The following is a 27,975-nucleotide window of genomic DNA, read 5'->3' as shown; positions in this document are numbered from 1 at the left end:
AAACGTTCCACGTATAAATAAAGTTAGGAGCTAATTTCATATTACCTGCCATTAAAAATATCCCAAAAGGCACATATATATTTTGTGTGGATGAAAAGTTTAACCATACCATTTTTATAATACAAATTCGTGGAAATAAAACAAGTACATGAAATAAAAATCAGTACAAGGAAAATACTTCTCTATTTATCAACGATTGAGTAGATAATGAACGTTGAATATGCCTTATATCCAGACATGTCTAGAGACAAATTCAAGTTCCAAATGTTATACTGAACTTGAACCCTGTTCTAGACTGAAAGTGTCGAGAAAATTTTTTAACGTGCTAGTTCACAAGGTAACACTCCCCATTAAGACATCATTTAGCCACTCGAGCATACCAGTCGGTTTTTTTACAGATATATCACGTAATGGAGGAGAGGTATACTAGTAATTAAATTATTAATGCCACTTGCTTAGCGGAGGAACAGCAATTTTAAATGTTGACGTGTTTGGATTGACCCGGCCGGGATTTGAACCCACGATTTCCCGCACTAAGTGTAAAAACATAACCAAGAGAAATATGAAGCCGTCAGAAAAATATACTGAGTATCATACCAAAAAAACTAAAGTGCAATAAATAATCCAATATCAAAGAACTCTCCCTTTTATTTAAGCCATCAAAATGCATTTAACCAATTGATATTATTGAAAACTGTACTTGAAAAATAAAGGTCGATTTAAGCGTAGATTTCATACACGGAAGCTTTCTGTACAGTTGGTACTCTTGCACAATTAATTGAGGGATCCATGTGCGACCAGCTGTTGCAAAGCTAAACTCACGCAGTTCTATATTTTATCCAACATATCATCATTTTGCATTACCATTCCAAGTTCCATGTCCATTCTCTCAGTCGACTTTTTATATTTGCTATGAAAAGCCTAGAAACGTCGCACGCTACTGGTGTTACTTTGGTGAAATCAAGGACAAGACACATTCATCTTGTAAATTTTCAAACAGAAACAATCATATTATAAAGTGTTGTATATCATTTTAAAGCTTTTAAACTCTTCTTTCAGATTATTGCAATTTTGTATATGTAACAGACCATTTTCATTAACCAAAACTCAATAAAACCTATATTTTGCATAATGATTTCCTTGTCCCGCGTTACACTTTTAGTTTTGTGAAATTCTGAATACCGTAAAAAACATATAATATTTTTTGCCAAACGATATAAAAATTTGTCTAGAACAAGCAATGTATAAGTGGGCGATGACGTAATGTCGATTTTTCTCTCTCGAAAAGACGGAAATATAAGAAAAAGGGATCAAGATGATACAAATTATGTGTCCCATGCACGAAAGGTTGCCGTAATTTTTTTTAAATTGTCCCTAAAAGGCGGAATTCCAGAGCAATCCCCATGTCGAAAGTAAATAATTCTTATACTAGTATTTTGTAAAAAGATCACTCTTTCGTCTCATGCAATAATCAGGAAATTTTAAAACAAATTCTTTTTATTCGAGTTGATTAGCAATGTCCGACATTTTGTCCCCTCCAAACCAAATTAAACGTAGGGTTACGTTTTCTGTGTTTTCATGATGTTTATTTAATACAGTGCCATTCGCTACATATTTTTTTTTATAATGGATGAAAGAACAAAAAATTATCTCTATTTTGATATTAAATTCCCATAAATTAAATCTAATATACAAGATATCAGATAAAACTAAAATGTCCGATACAATGTCCCCACATACGATTTTGACGTTATTTAATAAAATATGCTTCTAGCGTTCCGTCTAATTGCCATGCTTGCGGTTTTCACAGACGATTTGGAATACGGCTATTCTATTTTGTTGCTTAATAAGAAAACTTTAAAATTAATATTTTATTTTGAAGCTCTACCGATTCACAAAGAAGGGGTGGAGAGAGAGATTTCCTCGCGGAACTGAAGTGTTTCCCAGACTATAATAGTCGAATCTGCTATAATACAAATTAATAGAAAAAAAAACAGCTATAATAATTGTTCCCGCTAATTCCCTTGCATATATTTGTGCAGAACTGCCATGCTAGATATGCCGTAGTCCTTTTGCCTTGACATTCTGGAGTGCAAAAAATTAGTGCATTTGCAGTGCATAGTTTATCCATAAAAAAATCGATTGCCCTTATAATTAAAATGTATATATAATTAAATGGTTTCAATTCAAGTTACTTTTTTATTTTTAATTTGTTAATAAAACTAAAGCTTTATTTCTTTTATCTAAGAAAAAAAATGCTTTCTTCGGGAAAAAATCAATCCTTTAAAATTTATTGTAAAAAACCATCTGAACAACATGTATTCCAACGTTTTCATTTTGTCTTACGTCTTGGAGTGTGTAACGTTAGGTGCCACCAGTATCGTGCGACGTTTCACACCTATTGTATTTGTAATTAATGTGTTCTCGTTATGAACATACATGAAATATTCGCCACAGGACGTAAAACAAACAACATTTATTAAACAGACTCATTAATAATTAATATCATGAAAACCTATACGAAGGCAAGATTTGCACAATCCTATAAAGTAATATTTCCATGTATCCGTTTCGATAATTATCAGGGTTGCGTTCAATATCGTAGCAGCTACGTAGTGCGACGTAGATTTATGACTATTGAACGTGTAGCTAGCTTACCTGCTATTGATTTCTATGAAGCAGCTAGGTTAGCCTAGCCACTCGTTCAATAGTCATAAATCTACATATAGCCGATAAGATATTGAACGCAACCCCAGGTCGTGTTCAATATCGTAGCGGCTACGTAGTGATCAATATCTATGTAGCAACTGAGATGAGTTCAATATCGTAGCAGCTACGAAGCGGCTACATAGCTGCTATCTATATCTATGTATATTGGTATTTTAATTACAAACGTTAACAATTGTTTGTTAAATACCAACAAAACTGACGAATCCATCTTAGATGAAAAAACGTATCAAAATTTAAATAATTGGGAGAAAAAATAATCCTATAGGACAAAGTTAATCCTAAGGGAAAACAAAATATCCTACAGGACAAAATTTATCCTAAGGGAGAGGAAAAAAAACGGTAAAAGAAAAAAATATCCTATGGGAGAATAAACATCCCATAGGACAAAATAAATCCCTTAGGAGAAAAAAATATCCTAAGGGACAATAGTTTCTGACAAAAAGGCTTTCATGATAATCCTATAGGATAATAATTTTATCCCATAGGAGATAAATTTTCATATAGGATAAATAAATCCGTTAGGATTTATATATCCCATAGGATATTTAAAATATCCTGCGGGATTATGACTTTATCCTAAAGGAATTTTCAAAATCCTGTAGGATTTTTAAAAATCCTATTGGAGAAAAAAATATCCTCGGGATTTTGTCACTGTTTTCACTCTAGTTGCCGAACCGGGCGAGCCACACCAATTTTTTTTTTGTATTGTGTTATTTATCCCCAAAGGTACATTATTGCCAAATTTGATGATTCTACGACAAAAAAAAGTGTGGTTCCAATTTGCACTTATGAGAAGTTCAAATTGATCCAAGAACATGTTTTTGGAAATGTCTGTAACAAGTCGGGAATATGACAGTTGTTCATTCGACTGGTGTGTTTTGTCATTTGCTTTTGCCATTTGTTTGGGACATTCCGTTTTGAATTCCTTAGAGTTCAGTAATTTTGTGATTTAATTTTTTATTTCAAACGTTCACATTCGGTAAAAGTTTTATAATGTAAATATACCATTGATATTTGCATGTTTTAAATTGTGTGATTTTAATGATTAGAAAAGAGATATTTATAAATCTATTATCAGGCGAACTGTAACCGTTACGTTCAACTGATGCTTTTCAAATTCTATTATTATTTGATTTGATTTAAAGTGTAAGCCTCACTTTTTGGCTATTTCGTGGCCAGTTTTTTGTTGGTGGACTAAGCCAGAGTGCCCGGAGGAAACTACTTATCTTCGATAGGAATACTAACAGTTTTTCTCAACTAAGATTGGAGTCGAGTGCACCTGACTGGGTAGTGATTACAATAGTAACTACTTAGACCACGCGGCCACCGAGACTCTAATTCTATAAATAAAATTATTAATAATGTTGATGATAAAAAAAATGTAGGAAATTCATTTGCGGCGTCTAGGAGTCATAGTTCTTGATACACTAAAACAATGAAGAATTGTACAACCCTCACTCTTTAAAAAATATATAATGTTGTTTCTGATGACAAAGGAGATCGTATGATGTTGGCAATTTACACAGTTATTGTCCGACATTATGATTTAAGATTTTTAGAAAAAAAATAGCAGTTGAAGACGATAAAATACGAACACTTAAGAACACTTGACAAAACCCCTTTGAATAATACCATAACACCAGGTTAAATCCTTCACATTCTACATTTGAAAAATGCAGTACCAAATCAGGAAAATAGCAGTAGTTTCCAATAGTTTAATGCGTTTGAGCTTTTGATTTTGAAATTTAATAAGGGACTCTTCTTTTTGAATTTGCATTGGAGTTGGATATTTTTGTTCTTTTACCATTTTTGTAATCGTAATAAGTCATTATTCATTACAAAATAGAATTCCTTATAATTCTTTAACTTTTGAAAATTATTCCTTTTATTTCTGATTACAAAATGAACATTAGTCAAAGTGAACAAAAGGTCTGATTACTGTTCGTCCGTTGTAAGGCAATATAAGAAAAAGAAAGCTGATACATTTTTTTTCTTTTTTACCCTATATTGATTCAACATCAGTCAAAGTATGAAATAAGGAATAATCATGTCTGAACACTTACATCTAGATCAATATAACCCATTGTTGTGTATTTAAATTAAATTTGAAAAGTCAACTGAATAGTTGGTATTAAAAACTTCAGTCTAAACTTCTTTTTAAAAGGATAGGTTTAATAAGAATATACAGTTACTGTAATATTCGTTTCATAATTCGTTTTAATGTTGATGCAAATGGGAACTGACTATTAACTATTTTCAGGTAAGCTATATAATAATAAAATAATATCTGTTGGTAAGTGTGATCATGTATTTATGTGGGTTTTTGTGCGTAGAAGAAGGGAATATTTAACTGAGTAAGACATTGATTGGCTTTTTTGATTTTCCAAGTCTTTACAACTGCAATGTTCATATTAATAGAATCCGAGTTCGAATCTATAACGTATTATATCGACAGGTAATATTGCCTACAATGATTGTTGATAGCAAGCTAAAAACTTGTTGACAAACTTAACCAGATTATGACATTCGTGCACACCTTGAAAATATGTGAAGATAGAGCGATTTGTGTTTTTCAATGCGTTCCCATTTGTTTTTATTAAACTTTTCCAAAACAGTTATAGAATGATAAAGTGCAATCAATTTGTCTTATATAATCAATAAATACTTTGTAAACTTGTCAACCCCACCTATACTTATACGCTACTGTAACAAATTCCTTAAACATGTTAAATGGAAAGAATTAGAATAGTTTACAATTATTTTGTAATAAAGCGAAACATATATCTAGCGATGCATCGTATTTTGACCATTAAAATTAACGTCCAAAATCGCCTCTGAAATCAGATATTTCCGGTGCTCTCATCTATAATTTCTAAATTTAATATTTCAGATTAAATTTACCGTATTTACTATTTCAATGACAAAGTTTGACTGTTCTGATCATGTTTATATTTGCTTTCGCACGCAGAAATATGATTTTTTACAATCAATACATTCACCATTTTTTAACCTCTTATTTAAATGTAAAAAGGTAATGACACTTGAAAAGCCCGACTAGTTATTAGTTAAATTCAAGTTTGCAAACAGATATATACAAGTACACATAACACAATCATCAAGGTATTACACTAGGAAGATTGCCAAATTAGCAATAGTGTAGTAAATGACTCGTGCGTGAATGTATTTTAAAGTTTTAAGTAATGTATGAACCAATTTACCCTAAGAAAATCTTTTAAATATCATATCCAATAAATACATTGTACCACTATAATGTATGATAATATAGCATACATTGTTACAATGATAATGAAGAGCATATACGTACATGAAATCTTAAATAAATAGACCAACAAAGTAAATACATGTAAACATAAAATTGAGAATGGAAATGGGGAATGTGTCAAAGAGATAACAGCCCGACCAAATAAAAAACAACAGCAGAAGGTCACCAACAGGTCTTCAATGTAGCGAGAAATTCCCGCACCCGGAGGCGTCCTTCAGCTGGCCCCTAAACAAATATATACTAGTTCAGTGATAATGAACGCCATACTAATTTCCAAATTGTACACAAGAAACTAAAATTAAAATAATACAAGACTAACAAAGGCCAGAGACTCCTGACTTGGGACAGGCGCAAAAATGCGGCGGGGTTAATTATGTTTGTGAGATCTCAACCCTCCCCCTATACCTCTAACCAATGTAGAAAAGTAAACGCATAACAATATACGCACATTAAAATTCAGTTCAAGAGAAGTCCGAGTCTGATGTCAGAAGATGTAACCAAAGAAAATAAACAAAATGACAATAATACATAAATAACAACAGACTACCAGCAGTTAACTATAATTGTTTTCATAAGAAAGTAGAATACAAAAAATATTAAAAAAAATAACATCCTTCATATTCGGACATCACTTTTAATATTTTTAATTTTGTTACATAAATGTAGGTGTCAAACGTCTAACATTAAGTTCATAACAACACACACAGCCAAAATATCTTGTCATTAATATTAAGACATGAAATGTGTCTTGTTGATATTTATTTCCTTTATAAAGTGTCTTTCCAACTATTGTAATTGTAAGGTCATACGTGTATGAATCGAGTTTAACCTCAAAAGTCATTTTGCTGAAAACTGTATTTAAAAAAATTGTAAATGCGTTTGTACATCTTTTTAGGAAAGCTGTTGCTAATGTACGATATCATAACTAAAACAATATCAATCATATATACCAGTTATAGCAGAGCCACCAGAGGCTATAACGAATATAGAACCTATGTCGCTGACTTAGTAGGTCTATGACATTATTTCACAGCGGTCAACTTTCATGAAAAAAACTTTATTTTTTTCTTGCATTGCTGACAATTGTTTTGTGATTCCAGCTTTTCTTTAATTGTTTGCCAAAGACAATAAACAGGTATTCAAGATTACTCACTTAAGGCCAATAAATCTTATAAGGAATCTACAAACGATTTCGGCAAAATTTGTTGTTTATCTTGTCTTACTGATATTCATTTCCTTTATAAAGTGTCTTTCCAACTATTGTAATTTTCTATATGGAACATAAAATACTGGAAGGGGGGTGTCATTAAAGAGCAATAATTGGTTTAATCGTCAACTGACAATATTTAACATTACATATCGTTATAGATTTTGTCTTGCTGATCATATTTGCCTTTTTAAGTATTTCTCTATTATAGATTTTCATAAATATGGTCAAAATGCAAAAAAAAACACAAAAAAAACGGTCATTCAATAAAGAGTTGTCAGGTGATTACCACAATTTTTAAATCATTTTTGTTCCTCTCTATCTCTTCTTAAGAAATAAACAAATGAGTAATAAACGTAAAAGTCAATCCACAGTAAAGGTCGCAGTTACTCGCCTGACAATATTGATGAAAAGCCAACATGTAAAGCTCGACCTTTTGAACATTTTTGGGCCTCTCACATTTTCTCTATCTATTCCGGTATTAAACATAATAGATAAAACATCAACGCAAAAGATAAGATTCCCAATCAATAACATTCCAATGTCATCTTTTCTATAAGCATGCTATCATAGATTCTTTGACACCTACTTATTATCATGAATCAATCGTAACCTTCCTTGTACGATCCGGAGACGCATACACTATCATGTCTGGGTAAAGTTAGTTACTTAGTTTAGGATGTTCACTTCTTTGTTTCAAAATAAAAAATTTTGTAAAAGACTTATAAATTGATAGTATCTAAATAAAGGGACTAAAACGCAGACCAAATGAAGGGTTAGTATGCTTGTTGATAAATTATAAGCCATTGAAAAAAATCGCTGGAAATAATTATCTCTCGAAATTTTATCCTTTTAACATTGGCACTTTTTTCTTTGAAAAATTTGAAAAATAACAAGAAGTTTTCAGTATGTCTAAATATTGCTTTTACATAATGTAATACTAAATGTTATAATTTATGAAAAGAAAAGTAGCGTTTAGCGGGGGAAATATTTTAGTGGCACTGTATGAATTACACCAGAGGATTCTGAATATCTGGCAAACATCCATAACTAGATAATTGAACACATCATAAAACTCTATTTTCCTATTCATAATTTTGTTCCACTTTTATCTACATGTAACAAACTCATCTTTCGTATGCATTTTGTTTGCCATACATATTTTTTAGATCATTTCTGCCCGTTATTATTTGGTCGATCAACCAATTAAATCTTCTACTTATATCAAATTCAATTATTGTTCAACTGATAACCATGCATAAATAATGCAAAGTAATATGATAACGTACAAGTAAACAATTATTCGTAATGCTTTTCTCACACACAGTACAATCTGTTTTTTTTTAATCTCTTTGTAATCATTGTGTTTGATACGTAAATGTTATTCTTTTCCAGTGCCTGATATCAATCTGTATGCAGTATAATTTTAAGAATGGACGAATCACCAATTTTGAAAGATTTAATGGTTGCAGAGATTCAACAAGGCCATGATCCAGCTCGTGTATACATAAGTAATCATGTTACTTTCTCAGATGCTTCTGTATTCGATTTTCCTAACTCTCCTACCGCTATGAAATACAAGAATGCTTTTAAAATGTTTTCTACAGCACGGTCAATACTATGTCGCTATTCCAAATCATAGGTTGAAACATACATTGACTGTGATTTTTTTAGAACCAGCTTTCCATGGCTATGCTAATACATCGCTCAAGGCGAATAATTATCTATTTTAACATAACAATTAATTTCAACAGGAAAAACAAATAACAAAACATTGGCAAATTTGAAACAGAAGAGTACGAGTTGTCCTACGCTTAAGACTCTACATTCACTAAATATGCATGCTGAAATTGACACGGTTGATTTTTTAACACAATCATACACATTCAAGTTTTGAAATCGACAACAGTCATTGTAATTGGAATGCAACTATAAGTCACATTCTGAGGTCACACAGGTTCAAACAATACTCAGTCCGGCAGTGGGCGGAGCTGTAAAGCGATATCTGTATAGTATACAGATACAGACAGCATAACGATATCTGTATGGCTGTATCTTATAGTATGACACCCAATTGCAGGATAATGTACGATCTTCATACGAGTTCTCATATATATTTTGATAATTGTAAGTGATTGCCTGACGTTAACAGGTACAGCAAAACTTTCTATATTGCAGCTTTTTTTTTTTATATCTATGATATGATTTGGTAAAGGCCTAGGGTGACTGAGAATTATACTAGTAGGTATGGTCATTTTAGTCTATTTCCGACCGGTAAAAAAACCTTGCCGAAGTTGGTCTCCCTATTAGCTGTGTGGGATGTGAAAGTACGCAGTCACGTCCAGATTCAATGTATCCTGTAATAAGAGCACCACACTCACTAAACTGTACGAACCCTTGCAAACACTTTATGACCACAAATGACCTGCTGCAAGAAAACATGTGTGTCCTCATTTTATCTAGTGGAACTTAAAACTTCTCTGACGTGATTCCGGAGGTTCCCCTTCACGGACCTACATGTAGAATCTGTTAATGTTACTTTGTTATTAAATAAGTAAAGGGGTCTATAAATTGTACCAACTTTGAAAGGTTTAATTTTTTATTGATAACTATTCCAAAAGACACGAAAGAAGCAACAAAGCATATGAATAAGGATGGGTAGATGATTTATGCTTTGCTCAACCGCATTATTTACCAATGAGGCGAAGGGTATTATAATAATAAGGTCTCTCTGGTCTTCTTTCGACACAAGTTGAAATTTTAATGAATTGCATATGGTGGATATAAACTTTAAGATGCTTATAATAACCAGAATGACCAATCAGCTCGATTTTGTTATATATATATAAGTTGAAATCATACCAATATTGAGTTTTATACATGCAAAATTCATTCGACAAACTCAATATTGTCGCAACGAAGCGTACAGTATAAAAAAAGTGTAATGAAAACGTTGAAATCATTGAAATCGGCGTGCGGTTTTTTTATGTTTGCGTAAAAAGTGCCACGTAATTGATAAACCTTTTAGTAAGTAATGAGAATTGTGGCAAAGAATATATTGAAGCAAAATATCCGAAAAATAAATATTGGATTTTCTTTAAAAGTATTAATTCTTTACTGTCTGAACTCAGTGGTACACGGTGTGTTCGATTCGAACGCGTCAACATCCGGATTTATCTGTATCGGGGTTATACGGGGTGTAATATTGTGTACTGCTAATCTAACTATTAAACTAATATTCAGGGTACTTGATATTAATAATCTCTATGTGATTATTGTACCCTACTTTAACACTTAGATATTATCTCCGTATTTCCCGTCTTCTAACCAATGCTGAAAATTTCGAGGTGAACATATAGAATCAAAATGATTGGTGATACTTGTTTTACGTCATGTAAACGTATCAAATCAGCAAAGGAATCACCATAAGTTGTTTGCGATGCCTTTCACAGGACATTAGCTTATTTTAGACATAATCCATGTTGATCGTGAAAACTCCTTAAGGGCATCCGATGCAGTTTCTCGACTAAATGTCATTTTTATAAATTTGTAATATGCTTTAGGCCATGGCGAGTTATAAAATAAAACACAAAATAAAACATAGGTCACCGTGCTTGTTTTCGAGAAAATTGAGGCTGAAAATTGGGGATGTGTGCAATTTTGCCAAAAAAATAGGCAATGTTAAAAAAAAATTGGAGCAGATATTTTTCGTCGTAAATTATTAAGATCGGGTTCAATCTGATGCTCTGATAAGTGACAAAAAGGAAAAAAATAAATCACTACATGAATAACTATACAATTAATCACGCCTTGCTTGACATTGCGGACCAGATGCTCAAAGTGGTATTTTTTAAACCTAAAAAAAAAAGAAATAAACTGTTTCTGAAAATGTCATTTTTGTAATTTTTCTGCATAAATTGCATTTTGTCATGCTTTCTCCAAATCCCAAATAAAAAATATAGGTCACCGCGCTTTATTTCATGATAAACGCGATTTATCCTTGAAATTGCGTTCCCCCTTTGTAACCTCAACGTTAGCGCTTTTAAGTGAACGACGTCGCTGGCAGACAATTTCGACGTTACCTCTGCAAATGACCGGAGACATTTTTCAGATGTGTAAATATTGCTTGTAGTATGTGTAAATTACTATCTATAAATTGGTAATATTGTTTCCGGAAATAAAATCATGTGAATAACAAATCCCTCTCTCTGTTTGTGGTCTAAGTAAGAAACATATCCAGAAAAGTTATTACGGACTGTTGATAATTTTTACGGCTTTTAAAATTAAAGACTCGGCAATTTAGAACTTGACATACAGGTACATTTACTGTACACAATCGTATATTATTTCATACCGTATGTTGACCTCTAGATATAAGTTTGTTTTGTTTGGTTGGCTGCTGTTTCATTACAGATATTCCTTAAAAATTTTTTATTCACGTTTTAATCACTGAGAAATCCGGTTTTATTGATACGAAATAAAAGTTAACGTCGTTTGGATAGTAAATCAAATTTAACGCGCATTGCAATTCGAATAATTAACGTTAGCACATAAAACATTTTGAAAGCGAATTAAACTAATTCGAATGAGTAAATATGAATCGAATTCGAATTACGTGTGAACTCAGCATTATCCTGCAAACGGAACTTCTTTTTTGTACATAAATTGAAGCACATAAATTAGGCCATTACTTTTCTCGTTTGAATTGTTTTACATTGTCATTTCGTGCTCTTTTATAGCTGACTATGCGGTATGGGATTTGCTCATTGTTGAAGACCATACGGTGACCTATAGTTATTAATTTTTGTGTCATGTTTGTCTCTTTTTGAGAGTTGTCTCATTGGCAATTATACCACATCTTCTGTTTTATGTGGTCAGAAAACAAAAGCAATATCTTATAAAGGAGAAGTCTTCAATTTACTAAAGAATGCTTTTGTCCAAACAATGAAACTATAACTTTGATTTTTTTATTTGGTAAATTCAATTCGATTAGTTGCGATTAAAATCCTTCTCTCATAGCGTTGGTCAATAACTAGATATTTTTTTCACCATATAGCGCGTACATGAAATATTGCACGTCCATTCCTCTGTCTGTCCTTCCGGTCCTTCTGATTAGTTATTTTTTTCAAGTGTACAATTCTTGTGAACTTTCTATAAAACTGACATCGTATTGACACGCTCGAAAATCAGTGCATATCAACTATTCTTTAAAAGAGTTATGCCATTCGAAAATATTCAGTGATTATATTGGAAATTGCATTGTATTTGCAGTAATTCCGTCATTTTTCTAATACATTTTTAAAAAATATATAAAAAAAAAAAAAAAAAAAACAGTTGCGCTCCAAGCGCATGATACGACCATCTTATGATTTTGGATAATATGCTGTACCATGATTACGACAGACAGACGGACACGGGCATTTGTATACCATAATATGTCCCGTCAAAATTTTTACGGATGTATAAAACACATTGTTGGCTATTGCCTTTTGTTAGATAAAATACGTGCAACGTGGAAAAAATCAGAACTTTGTTATTTTATAAAAGTTGTGTCATTGTTTATATTACCGGCGTTTACCTACATTATCCGTATTAGTTTTAGAATATCATTGGTTTCTTGTGATGTAATAAAATGTCAATCATGGATGATGAATGCTAATAAAAATGATAATTGACATGCAACAAAAGGGTCAGTCGTCTTGAGATTGCTCACTATACGATATTTTGTTGAAGATCTCAAAGAAACAGTAATTTGTTTTATTTCTTATAATGTTATTAGACTGTTATCCTGTAAGAATCGAATGCTCTAATATTAATGGCGTAGAAGTTAGCATGCAGGAGAAACAGAAATTGGAGCATCAAAATTCTACATTACGTTTTTTATTACGGAACATTACACGCATTACGTCCCGCAAAAAGTGACGTTTTGCGGAAATTCAAACGTTTAACGTCGCGCCAAGAGTTTTCTCCCTTGAAACTGTATCGGATGCCCTAAATATACTTAGTAATACACAATTCATGGAACTTACCGTCTGAAAATGGCAGGCTTTGCAATACTTACTGAAACAGAACTTCTTCGTGTTTTTGTATTTATACGATTTATAGTTTATATTTTTCAGACATTGACCTAATATTGTATATATTCACAATGTTGAATATACAAATATGATAACAAAAGTGATCATAATCACTATAAATCGTATAAATACAAATACACAACAAGTTCTGTCTCAGTAAGTTAATATTGCAACTTCAATCAATAAATTGATAGCTAATTAAATTGGAACACACATTTTCCATCCCTGAATGAACCCCTGAATGTTGAAAAAGTGTTCCATGATGAAATATTGCCGTAGTACAAAATATAGCTGTGTTACTATATTTAGGAAATAAACAAAACTAGTTGCTATATACATATATGTTTTCCACTCCTACCCTGTTTTTGATTCATATGTTCCTTTACATCAAATTCGTATTACAGATAACGAAGTCAACTTAATAAAGATATCTTTCTTATTCTCTTTTGATACCTATATTTTGGCAATGCAAAAATTCGTATTACAGATAACGAAGTCAACTGAATAAAGATATCTTTCTTTTTCTCTTTTGATACCTATATTTTGGCAATGCACAAATTCGTATTACAGATAACGAAGTCAACTGAATAAAGATATCTTTCTTTTTCTCTTTTGATACCTACATGTATATTTTGGCAATAAAAGTGAGAAAGGAAATGGTGAATATGTCAAAGCGACAACCACCCGACCAATGCACAAGTTCGTGTTTTACTTTGACTGTTTATAACGTCTTTGTACTAAATCTATAGGAAGTTAGATGGATAGTGATTAATATTATAGTCTTAGATTAAACAATACAGTATATATATTACTTGTGATTGGCTTCCTGTCCCTTCGACTACAACATGTACAATAAAATCTGATTTTTTTTCTTTTTTCTTTTTTTCTTAGTTCAAATGAAAAAGAAGATGTGGTAAGATTTCCACAAGAGACAGAATGACACATAAATTAGCCACCATAGGTCACCATACGGCCTTCAACAATGAACATCCCAATACCGCATAGTCAGCTAATAAAGACCCCGAAATGACAAATTGAAAACAAATTCAAACGAGAATTCTTACGGCTTAATTTAAGAACAAAAACTGAACGAAAAACAAATATGTAACACATCAACAAACGACAACCTCTAAATCACAGGCTCATGCCTTGGGACAGGCACAAACATTTAGAATGCGGCGGGGGTAAACATGTTAGCGAGATCTCTCTCCTAACCTGGGACAGTGGTTTAACAGGAAAACGTAAGAACAAACAATACAAATCAAATGAAAAAGACTTATCTCATCAGATGCATACAAGTTGAAATACTACACCGAGTTGGCGTGGCCGGTTACTTGTATATATATACCAACAACAAAAAGACATTTAGTATTGATATGAGAGTACTTGCAGTTCTTGACAGCTATAGTTCAAAGCCATTACCAACTAATTAAAACAAATCATGCATCTAAGATTAAATTATCAATCAGTACACATCCATCATTCAATGTACGATCAACTCAGTTCACATTTTTATTCAAACTTTCGATTCCCATTTTGGCAAATTGTTTCGAAAATGTTTCATAAGGGGGAATAAAGGGCAGTTGCATTTTTTCGGCCTCCAACCCTTTGCAAAAATATTCCTTGGCTTCAGATATATTTCCATATACCTTAACATAAATAAGTGAGAGCGTATAATATGCATCATAATACTTTCTATGACATTTTGGTGCAGCATCTAAATACTTATGGAACAAACTAATAGCCTTTTCTGAATCCTGATCCCAAAGCCACCAAGCAACACCGTAGAGAGAATCATGATCGTTATTGTCAATCTCATATGCTTTCTGGAAGGAATCGATAGCACGAATGCCCTGTTTTGTAATAGTATATAAAGAGCCTAATCTATTATAGACTGTACCAAGAATTTGACATCAAATATCTAAGGTAGTTTTAGCTTTCTGTATTTTCATTGCAAATAATTCATAATTGCGAATAGCTAATTGTAAATGTTTAAATTTTGAGAATTCACTTCCACTGTGTTGTGATTTATTAACAAATATATGTTTACAGAAATCTGATAATATATCATCCGGCCTTAGTATAAGATAACGATCTACGAGATCATTTGCATTTTCTGGAGGCTTGAACTTATCATACCAGATATTATCACACATGTAGGCCTGAGCATAACCATGGAAAGCTGGCTGCAGAAAATCACAATCACTTTCAGTATCCACCACTGCGTTTGTATATTGATCTAGTATTTTTCGCGCTTTTTGAAACATTTCATATGCTTTTTTATATTTCTGGGCGGTGGGCGAGTCTGGGAAAGCCGACATCATAGATTCGGAAAATTCAAAATGCTTTATTTGGAAGTTACTTGCTGGATCGTGTCCTTGTTGAACAGTCGCACTAAGTAAATCTAAAACTTGTGCATACTGTTCCATAACTGGTATTTGCTATCTGAAAATGAGGAGAGAGTTAGTAAGTTTAAATCAATATTTCATGGAGTTTAAAAAGTGAGTGTTTTTTTTTTTTTTATCAATATGTGTGTAACGATTCTGACCTTTTTGAAACTCTGTCAATAAAACGCCAAAAAAAAATGGTTATTTGCTGAATAGTTGATTTACCTGCAACCTTTTACGTACAACGTTTCCGACTAATAATACTTATTATCTATTTCATTGTGATCTGACGGACGCAATCCCGAGTTGGTTGACCGCTATGGTCCGAGAACACAATTAATTTCCCCTATCTGTCTATTATAACATAATGATTAATAAAAAAAATCCCACCTGCGCTTTTCTAACAAGATTTAGTGTACATAAAGATTAGCATTAACCACAAAACATATAAAAAAAAATAGAAAACTTCATCGCCTTATGTTCTCTTTGCAACACAAAACACAAGGACACCAGTATTGGTTAATCCAGAGAGCTTCCGAAAAGGGGAAATAGTTATCAAGGGTTCCAGGATTATAATTTAGCACGCCAGACGCGCGTTTCGTCTACATAAGACTCATCAGTGACGCTCATATCAAAATATTTATAAAGCCAAACACGTACACAGTTGAAGAGCATTGAGGATCCAAAATTCCAAAAAGTTGTGCCAAATACGGCTAAGGTAATCAAAAATCCCATCTATGTTTACCCAACCAAATCACTCATTTTTGCTCAAAATATCAAAAAGAAGTTTTACAGAAATTCTCTAAGATGACCTTAAATTCACATTATAGCAAAAAAAAAGGGAAAAAATTCAAAGGAATGGCAAAAAAAAAATTTAAGAAAAAATATTTTGAAATTAAAGGGAACTATAATATAATATTTGTGGACAACGAACATTGAAAGGGGATAATTGTGTTCCCGAACCTAATAGAGATAACCGTTTTACAGATGATATCGGATATGTTCCTTATGTCGTAACAACAATACCCTTTCCTTTTCACGAATGTGACCTACCGAATAAGACTATTTACCGAATTTGATATAACATACGTAACACGACGGGTGCCACATGTGGAGCAGAATCTGCTTACCCTTCCGGAGCACCTGATATCGACCCGTAGTTTTTGGAGGGGTTCGTGTTGATAAGTCTTTAGTTGGGTTTTTTTCTGTGCTATTATTTGTCTGTTTGTATTTTTATTTTAAGCCATGGCTTTGTCTGCTTGTTCTTATTCAATGAGTTTCAATATCCTTCTTGTATCTTTCGACCCCCTTTAATGAACTTTTGATAACCTTGAAGAATATATACGGTCATTGTGAAAATGTAACACTTCAAAGGGATACATGTTATTTGTTAATTAAACAAAGTAGAGAAAAGAATCTAATAGAAAGACACTTGTTCGTCCTTTTGTTCGTTCGTCTGTCACTAGTTTATAATTTTCAGAATGATAATTCAAGAACCGCTCAAAAGAAATCTAGCGATCGTTAAACTGTGTGTTATTGAATTCAGATCATAATCAGTACTCTTTAACCTGGAATTATTACCTTGACGATATACCTGTTCTTTTTTGCATTGGGAAGGTCTTGTATGAATTTTGATTCCTATGAATAAACAATAATTTTCGATAGGGTTGCTGAATTAGTCCAACTGAAATACCGACTGCATGTTGTTATACCAATGCATCACATTCGACAAATATATTTGCCATGAAATGCAATCATTTATATAATATCGACTTCGATATATTTGTTTTTTAATAAGTTAGTGATATTCAAAGATCATTTGGGACCTTGAATCAAACGTCTAGCGTTTATATAGAATTGCAGAAGTGGGATGGTAATGGATTTATGTTCCCTTACGAATCCTTTAAATTATAATCTGCATATTTTATTCCCGCTGACCTTGTAGTAAATTAAGACAACAGTAAACGCGTTCTATTTGAAAAAGAGAATATCTATTTTATTCTCTTTTTAGTGTGGTTTCAAATTCGGTAAACAAAAAGATTGTCAACGTTTATTGTAAAATACATCTTTATTTGAAGAAGGCAAGGCAATTCAGTTGCAAAAAATTAGTAAACATTTATTCAGAATAACACCTGATGTTAACTTTATATTCATGCAGGAACAAAGAATGATGAAACTCCTTGCTATAACATACATTAAAATGTAAACATTGAAATTATTCCTCATCTATGCTCATAATGAATTAAAAAAATGAAAATGGGGAAATATCCCCGGAATAAAAAGACCTTTAGACTGGGGAAATATCCCCACTTTTCCACAAATATAATTTTAAGTTTAAGAAGTGTGTGTAAGTAATTGTAATTAACATCATGAATAAAGTGAGGAAATATCCCCACAATAAATATGACTTTCAATATGGTGATAAAAGAATACGATATGGGGAAATTTCCCCATTAAATTACAAGTAGTGGGAAACATCCATACAGGAAGACAACACATACGTGAACACTAAACAATATTGGGGAAATTTCCCCACATGTAAATTATCTTTAAAACAGGCTGTGTAATTGGTCATTTTCTATGTCGAAGAAATAAACAATATACACAGAATGGGGAAATGTCCCCATTATGTGTATTTATCCATTCCTACAGCATTTTGCAAAGATTTACTTTCCGTCTAAAAACGCCAATCTTGAATATAAAAATTACGAACATTTATCAGGTGAAGCATGGAAAAGCAGTGCAATTCTCAATGCACTTTTCGACTGAGTTTTTTTTATTATTATTGCAAACAAGTCAAGCTAGTGAAAATACTGCTTTAAATTATTTTGCAGAGTAAGATAGCGGGCCTTAGATTTGAAGGTCATAATTAACACTAACTAATGAACATGTACAAGTCTTTAAATGACTTTGAAACATTCAAATACGAAATAAAAGATGAATCTTGGTGATTATGTTAGCTTCGCACTGTCCAGCGGTAAATAAATATGCATATTCAGGACAAGAACAAGTTAAGGTAACATGAAAAATAACTTTTACTTTTCACTTGACCCACACGCTGAGTCGGATTTTTAACAAGCTAATTCATAAAGGAGGAGTAAAAGATACCAGAGGGACATTCAAACTCATAAATCGAAAGTAAACTAACGCCATGGCTAAAACAGAAAAGACAATCAATAGTGAAGAAAAAACGTCAAAGAAATTAAAACCTACAAGCTACACGAATCCCACCAAAAGTTGGGGGTGATCTCGGCAACTCCGAAAGGGAAGAAAATACTGCTTCACAAGTGACAACCGACATGTTGTTCATACGATAACAGTCCACAGAAACGGTCATAGCAATATCACTTCGAGCCAATCAATCCTTTAATCAAACTCCTTCATGCTGCGTGTTAAGCGGAGAAGCAACAAATACAAATTATAAAATCTCTGTTTTCATCCAGCCGGGTTCCAACCTAGGACCTCTCGCACTCGGGGTGATCACGCTATCACGTATTCGTGAATCCACCAAATTAAAGGAAAGTAAACGAGATAGAAATCAATGTTTTTCAAGAGAAAACATAACTACAAACTTTTTAATGTCAGTACAGCACAGGTAGAAAATTTAAATTCTTGAAAATTACATAATAAAGCATGCACATTATTTTGAATAAAACATAATTGTACTGTTGCTGTTGAAACCATATGTTGTTCAACTGCTAGGTAAAATAGCCACAACAAATATGATAACTCATGTATATAACAAATCAACTCAAAAAAGTAAATGATTTCTATTAATTCCTGTATTATAGAATTCAATATCTGTTTCTTTTGACATATATAGCCATATACATATGAGCTATATATGGTGCGTCTAGTTGTCATGTTCTTCGTATTTCCTAAAAATACAAAAAAAACAACGATTGATTTCGACCTTAAATGTTGCTGGTTGATGATCAAAGAAAAACAAATAAATATTATAAAGTAGTCAATTACCGATTCCATGTTGAGTTTGCTAATAAAACGTCCAGATGTTTTGCTCAAATGAAAAATATTTGATTTGAAATGAAGAAAAATATTTAGTTTTCACAGTAATATGAGCAAGCAAAGACAACTCGTTTGACTTACTTATTAAAAATACTTTGAAATCAGTTGAACTAAAACAATTCTATAAGCAATATATCATATGCCAACCCCCTCCCCCTATGAATAATTTTAATATTCAAACAAACTAAAATATGTCCGTTTTTTTTGTAATAACAAACAGTGTTAATGATTGCCACCGGTAACGGCATTGAACAAAATCGTCATTGCTCCTCCAAATGACACTGTAACAACAACTGTACAATAGCGTACCTTTTTTGCCTTTCTTCTGCTTTTTCAATTCAGGTCTGGTTTTGTCTTGTTCACTTTGTATTCTTTTTCTTTTCTGTGTAATCTGTATCTATGATAGAAAAAATACTAATGTTCTACTAATATATAAGGTGTAAACAGATCGATTTTAAAGGTATTATTGCATACGAGAAATCATTTGTTTTTATTAATATTAATTATCCATTAATATTTGACTTGAAGTGTATATTTCTGAATGTTTTATAACTAAATTTAGAAATTATGACGAAACTAGGGTTTACACTTCTCCAGGCAAAAAGAATAAATGAACAACAAAATGAACAAGCGTTAGCCTTTCGAAAAGGTTATTCGACTCTTAGCTGATGAAAATGGAAAGTGCTCTCGCTTTGTAGATTAGTTCATTTACTAGAATAGCCACGTGCAGCAATCAACAAATTTTACAACACACGAGAGGTCACACTATGAAGTAGTATCGTTTAACGTTTTTATTTTAATCCAGAAGATTCGACTATTTATAGATAAAGGTTATCTGTGTAAAATCTAATTGCTAAAATAGAGAGGACAAATACGATACTCTACGGGATTGAAGGACATTTACTTGGTTTGGATTGTCCTAACCAATCAATAAACTTTTTGATTATGAATCACGTCTCGTAATAGAATCATATTCAAAACAGTGTGGTCCTGGCCATTGATTGACGACCTAAAATATCCCATTGACTGGGACAGATTAGGTGAACGTTTGTCGGTAACAATCACTGCTCACTATGTACTTTTTAAAGACACTGAATCTGTGGGGTCATCAAAGGTTCTCAACAACTAAATAAAGCAATTCGAAAAACGAATCCGGAATAGTACGATGTGTTGATTTATATCAATAATATCAATCAAAACATAAAGGTTATTCCTGAATAATTTTTCGAATTATTTTATTATTAAAGGCGTTAAGAACCTTTGGTGACCCCACAGTTTAAATTCTATAATAAGTAAGAAGTGAGCAATGGTCGTTACAGACAAACGTTCACCTAATCTGTCTCAGTCAATGGCATAATTGAGGTCGTCAATCAATGGCCAGGACCACACTGATATGAATATGATTCTATCTTCAAATCAGGTAGCAAAAAAAAAAATTCACGCCCTAACTGTCCATCGTTCAATTCTTAATCTAGGAGTCGAGAACTAGGAGTCGAGAATAACAAATATATCAACAAACGACAAACACTGAATTAAATATGTTAGCGGGATCCGCTCCCTAACTCGAGACAGTGGACAGTGGTGTAACAGTACAACATAGGGAACGAACTATAATAACAATCGGTTGAATGAGGCTTAACTCATCAGATGAATACAAGTAGAAAAGCATTAAACAAAAACACAGAGTTAACGTGGATGAGTACTTGTACATTCCGACAACAAAAAGACACTAAGAACGGATCTGAGAGTAACTCTCTATCGCTCTTAGTTTGTATATCATTGTATTCTACTCAAGTACTGAAAAATAAAAGTACCTAAATATTACAATAATTCTAAAGTAAAGAAATAGTACTAAATATTAAAAATAAATTTCCAGTACTACAGATTTAAAGTAAAGAAAAAGTACCTATGCAAAAGTAGCTGTGTCAGTCAGGAATCTGATGTACAGTAGTTGTCGTTTGTTAATGTAATTTATACGTGTTTCTCGTTTCTCGTTTTTTTATATAGACAACGTAGGTTTTCCCGTTTGAATAGTTTTACACTATATAAAAAAGAAGATGTGGTATGATTGGTAATGAGACAACTATCCACAAAAGACCATTTTGGGGCTCTTTATAGCTTGTTGTTCTGTGTGAACCGAGGCTCCGTGTTGACCTATAATTCTACTCAAGTACTGAGTTATTCTCGACTCCTAGTTCTCCGTGTTGACCTATAATTGTTTACCTTTTTTTATTTTTAAATTGTTGTTTGGATGGAGAGTTGTCTCATTGGCACTCACACCACATTTTTCTATATCTATATATTTGACATTTACACACTGTAAGGTAAAATATCTTTGTGATTTTAATCAGCATCGGCTCAGTAAAAGGTCTAATACGAGTTGCATTTACATTCTTTTTAAATTTATCTGTAAAACTCACGCAACTCTATTTTTCTCTTGCGAAAATGTAATGTCCGTTAATTTCTAATTCCGTACAAACGTAACACACCCAAACATGCATATTCGATAAGCAATAATCAAGAATTATAATCATATAGATCATTGCGGCAATTTGAGCTAATTTTAAACATATTTTCCTAAAGAAATATATTAATTGTGAGTTCTATAACACACCAGAAACTATTTTGGAATTTCCAATGCTTCTGTTGTTCTTATCGGTTAGTTCAAACATAAAAAAAAAACCAAGATTGTGTCCGAAGTACACGGATGCCCCCACTGGCACTATTATTTTCCATGTTCCAAGGACCGTGAAATTGGGTCAAAAATTTAATTTGGCTTTAGAATTAAAAAGGTCATAATCATAAGCATCAAGTGTACTAAGTTTCAAGTGAATTAGACTTCATCTTCATCAAAAACAACCTTGACCAAAAACTTTAACCTGAAACTAACACTTTCATTTTCTATGTTCAGTGGACCGTAAAATTGGGGTCAAAAGTCTAATTTGGCAACAAAATTAGAAAGATCATAACATAAGCAACAAGTGTACTAATGTGCGGGGATTTCTCGCTACATTGAAGACCTGTTGGTGACCTTCTGTTGTTGTTTTTTTCTACGGTCGGGTTGTTGTCTCTTTGACACATTCCCCATTTCCATTCTCAATTTTAAGTTTCAAGTTGATTGGACCTCAGCTTCATCAAAAACTACCTTGACCAAAAACTTTAACCTGCGGACGAACGAACGAACGAACGAACGAATGGACGGACGGACGAACGAACGTACGGAGCCACAGACCAGAAAATATAATGCCCCTCTACTATCGTAGGTGGGGCATAAATATATATTCAATAAATAAAAAAGTTAATAAACAGTATCTATATAAGTAAACAAATCATGCGACACATGACATTAAGCTTCAGTCTATAATGCGGTCAGTCAAGTTTACCTCACAACGTCCTTTTAAGATCTTCTAACACATTGGATAGTTTAAACATCAAATTAGAACATACTCACCCCTTCTCATCCAATGAAAAGTCAGTTATTAGCCCTATAATTTTCATAGTACATGGTTTTCCATGCACTATGAAATGCTTTACATGAATGACTTTTCATTGTCAGTTAATTATGAAAGTGAACTCTTAATAGTTGCACTAACGAAGTGTTCAATCCCCTAAGGCATTTTCCTTGGGAAAATAGCCTATTGATTAAAGATGAAAGAGCAAAGATTAAAAAAAAAAAAATGAATTTTGCAAAATTTCATGCATTTTCTAATGGAACACATATAGAATACACAAAAAAAAATTGGTAAGGATAAGTAAAATGATATTTATTCAATTTATATACCATGTATACCTTACATTTGAGGGAATTATTTTCTTTTTCTTTCAAAAATACACAATGCAAGACTGCTGATATATAAAGCAAAGGATTGTTTTCGGAGAAACACAATACATTTAAATTTATCAATAAAAAGTAAGCATTTAATGTTGAATGGTCTGAATTCAATATTCGTACAGAGAGTTTTATATTTATAAAAAAAAATCAAATTTCAAAAAGGGGATTTTCATAGCTTTGTGTTGCTTTTAAAATTAAAAAAATCTAAAGATATATAAGTATTAAATTTTACCTGAAGCAGAATAAAAACAATTTATCCTTTACAAACTATGTCAGTGCTATTTCATTTCATCCATTGAAATGATCATTTAATTTACCCATGTTTTATATTTAGTTCATTATAAAAAGTGAACTCTTATTTAGGTTTGAATATTACAATGGGAAAAGATATTTTTGTAAGGTCACTCGAAAGTGTGAATATGTTCTAAATTGGTCAGACAATACTTGGTCATGTTTTATGAAGATTTAAGCCCTCGGCTTCGCCTTGGGCTTAAATCTTCATAAAACATGACCAAGTATTGTCTAACCTATAATTAGAATCTGCATGCAGGAAACACATTTTAATTAACTCTTAATTCATAAAATAGATATCGGTTTTAATGACTGAACTTTTATCAATATTGATTGAAATCTGTCCGTGCAAACTCGATGAACTCACAGTTTAAAGAATTTCAAAATTAATGGCTACCTTCGTATACCTCAATTTGTATGTAACTTAGATAATAATACCTGTCAATTACATCAAATCTTGAGATTGTTACTGGTCTTGGAAAAAAAATAATTTAACAGTTCGTGTAGACATTGATAATATTCTTTTTTTTTAACTGACCACGAATTAGAATAGGAACAACTTCTTTTTTTTAATTGGAAAAGTCATTCCAGACTACTTATAAACTTTGAAAGATCAAATTAAAGTTAAACATGCTTACCTCTTCTCCAACCATATTGTCATTTCGTTGGAATTGACAGTCTAAGCTTGGTGCTGTTGATAGATTTACGCAAACCATCATAATTAAGAATAATTTGAAATGAAAAATTTCAAAATAACACTTTTGATTGAACAATACTCTCATGTTAAGAAAGAAAACACGCGTTTTCCGGCTCCAATGTTTCCTACTAAGGTGTGTGATTTATCACATTCATTTACTTCACAGTTCAAAAGAATTCGAACAGACTTGAAAGGATATCGTGTTACATTTAACAAATTATCTTTACCGTTGGAATTCCATCTAATTAGACTTTACCCATGCAGATATCCTGGACATTAATATCTGATAAGAATATTTACATAACAGCGTACTAGTATTTACTTGCAGATCTGTAAATGTTACGTTATTTCTTGTCTGTTAGGTTTTTGAAGTTCTTTCGAATTTAAGCATGCCACATGTTTCATTCAAAATAAACGGGAAAAATAAAATTTTGGTCACACAAAGAATGTAATATATGCCGATTAAACAACATGATTTTTTTTTTTTCAAATGAGATGTTAAAAATAACAAACAATTTTTAACAAGACTATAAAATTTCCCTATGCAAAAAAAATCATTATATATGTACGATTCTTTTGCTACTGAGGCTGTGCGCTGTTTTCTCCTCTAGGGGGAGGGGGCAGGCACTTACTATATAATTAGTGGTAGGGATAAGCCGCTGTAATAGGTCACTTTTACATGCTCTATGATATATGAAAAGGGTGAGAAATTCAGATTCAATATATCAATAGGTTGATATTATCACTTGCTTGATAATATCATAAGTATCTGAAGTTTATCAGATGTCCGTATTTATTTTTGATGCGGTTAAACCACAGTCGTAAATGCATCAGTTATTTGTCAAACCAATTAAACTCTATTTATTCTGATGTGGTCTTTCCACTGATGCCAGTGATAGATGCAATAAATCCAACCATTTTGACATTTGCACCTATTTAACATTCAAGGGTTTGTATACTAAAACATGATAACAATTATTTAGAGAAATTCCAGTATGACAGTGTGCTCGAGTACTTGGTAAACCAACAAGTCGAAGTATTAGTGTAGTAGATTACAGTGTATGTACTGCTAATATTTTATGTAAAGTAGATGATTTTGAAGTTTCTGATTTTTGTAATTTATTCTCAGATATACACGCTCCTTTGTGCTTGTCTTTAACTGTAAATGGTTGTAATGCTACACAAGGTGAAAGCGAAGTAATTAATGACAAAAATGTACACATTGGTAAATGGAAACACGAAAAGACAAATGAATACAAAAACAACATTGATGTTGAAAAAGTAAACAAAATATTGTTAAATGTAATGTCTAAATATGATGATATAAGTTCAGTTGATCAAGGTACTGTAGATAGTATTGTAAGTGATATTACGACTTATTGAGTGCTGCAAAAGACACTTTTGGGGTATTTACTAAAAATTCAAAAAACATTGGCGGGGAAGGGAATTTTTCAAACAAAGATTGGTTTAATAAAGACTGTAAAAAGGTTAGACAAGAATTTAGAAAACGCAGAAGACTTTATAAACACTATGGCTCTATACTAATTTATTTAAAGAAAGACTTCGACAGTCAGAAAAACATTACAAAAAAGTCATGGATGAGAATATTAAACTATATAACGAAAACTTGCGCACTAAGATGAGAAATATGAGATTCAAAAACCCCAGGGATTTTTGGAAAATTTGGAATAAAGTTAAACAAAAATAAGTATGAAGGAGATACTTATGTTATTAACAATGATGTTAGTCAAGAATGTTCAAATTCTATGTTGAATGATAGTATTACAGCTGAAGAAATATTAAAAGCTATAAAACATATAAAAAATAACAAATCGTCGGGTGACGATATGATTGTAAATGAATACATTTCCTCGTCTATTGATTGTATGATTGATATTTATGTGTATATATTTAATATTATTTTTGATTCGGGTATTTTACCCGAGGCATGGATTATAGGTAATGTCATACCAGTCTTTAAGAACAAAGGTAGCTCTGCCGAACCACAGAATTACCGTCCTATCACTCTTTTGTCATGTCTTGGTAAGATTTTTACTTCTATTTTAAACACTAGATTGTGTGATTATCTTGATGAGTACTCTATTTTACTAGAAAATCAAGCAGGTTTCAGACATGGATACTCAACTACTGATCATTTATTTTCAGTATATGCACTATTCGAGTTACTTAGATTAAGAAAGAAGAAACTTTACTGTGCCTTTGTCGATTTTGAAAAGGCCTTTGATTTTATACAAAGAAATTTTTTATTATTTAAACTTTTAGAGAATAATATAAATGGCAAATTTTTCCGTATTATACAAAATATGTACGAAAATGTAAAATCACGCATTATATTTAATGGTGAGAAATCAGAGTTATTTACTTGTGAAATGGGTGTAAGACAGGGAGAAAATCTTTCCCCTGCTCTGTTTGCAATATTTTTAAATGATTTACAACATTTTTTTGAAGGCAAAGATGTACTTGGTGTAAATTCTATTAGTGATGACCTCGAACATGAGTTAACAGTATTTTTAAAAATATTTATGTTATTATATGCGGATGACACTGTGATGTTTTCCGAGAGTAGTGAAGATTTACAAAACATGTTAAATGAATTTGATGATTATTGTGAAAAATGGCAACTCAAAATAAATGTTAACAAGACAAAAGTTCTTATATTCTCCAAAGGGAGACAACCCAAAAATATTAGATTTGTTATACAGAATAGAGAATTAGAAATTGTAACTGAGTATAAATACCTCGGTATATTTTTTGCTAGAAGTGGTTCTTTTTTAAAGACCCGAAAATATATTTGTGAACAAGCTACAAAAGCAATGTATGGTATTTTAAAAAAGTGTAGACAAAACAGTTTGACTATAGAATGTCAGTTAGACATGTTTGATAAGATAGTTTTACCTATTCTTCTTTATGGTTAGGAAATTTGGGGATTTGAAAATTTTGATTTGATAGAACGTATACATTTAAAATTTTGTAAGCTTGTTCTACATTTAAAACAGAGTACGCCTAGCTGTATTGTCTATGCGGAATTGGGTAGATATCCTGTAATTATTAATGCCAAAGTTCGTATGGTTAGTTTCTTATGTAGATTACTATGTGGTAAAGAAAGTAAAATTTCATGTCTTTTATATAAACTATTGTATATTAATTTTCATAACTATGGTCTTAACTGCAAATGGATATCATTTGTAAAAACTGTTTTTGATACCTGTGGAATGTCAAATATCTGGTCGAATCAAATGTTAGATAAATGGGTAATCAAAAGTATTGAGTTGAAACTTAAAGACCAGTTTTTGCAGAATTGCCTAAGCGAAATTAACACTACTCCTAAATGCTTATGTTATAGAATTTTTAAAACTGATATTAAATTAGAAAGCTATTTTTCCAAATTGTCAATATATAATCAATTTTTATTGTGTAAATTTAG

The sequence above is a fragment of the Mytilus trossulus genome, chromosome 8 (genome assembly GCF_036588685.1).
Source record: "Mytilus trossulus isolate FHL-02 chromosome 8, PNRI_Mtr1.1.1.hap1, whole genome shotgun sequence".
Taxonomy (NCBI): Eukaryota; Metazoa; Mollusca; class Bivalvia; order Mytilida; family Mytilidae; genus Mytilus; species Mytilus trossulus.
The sequence above is the reverse complement of the archived record's forward strand: the minus strand, read 5'-3'. Positions refer to the sequence as shown.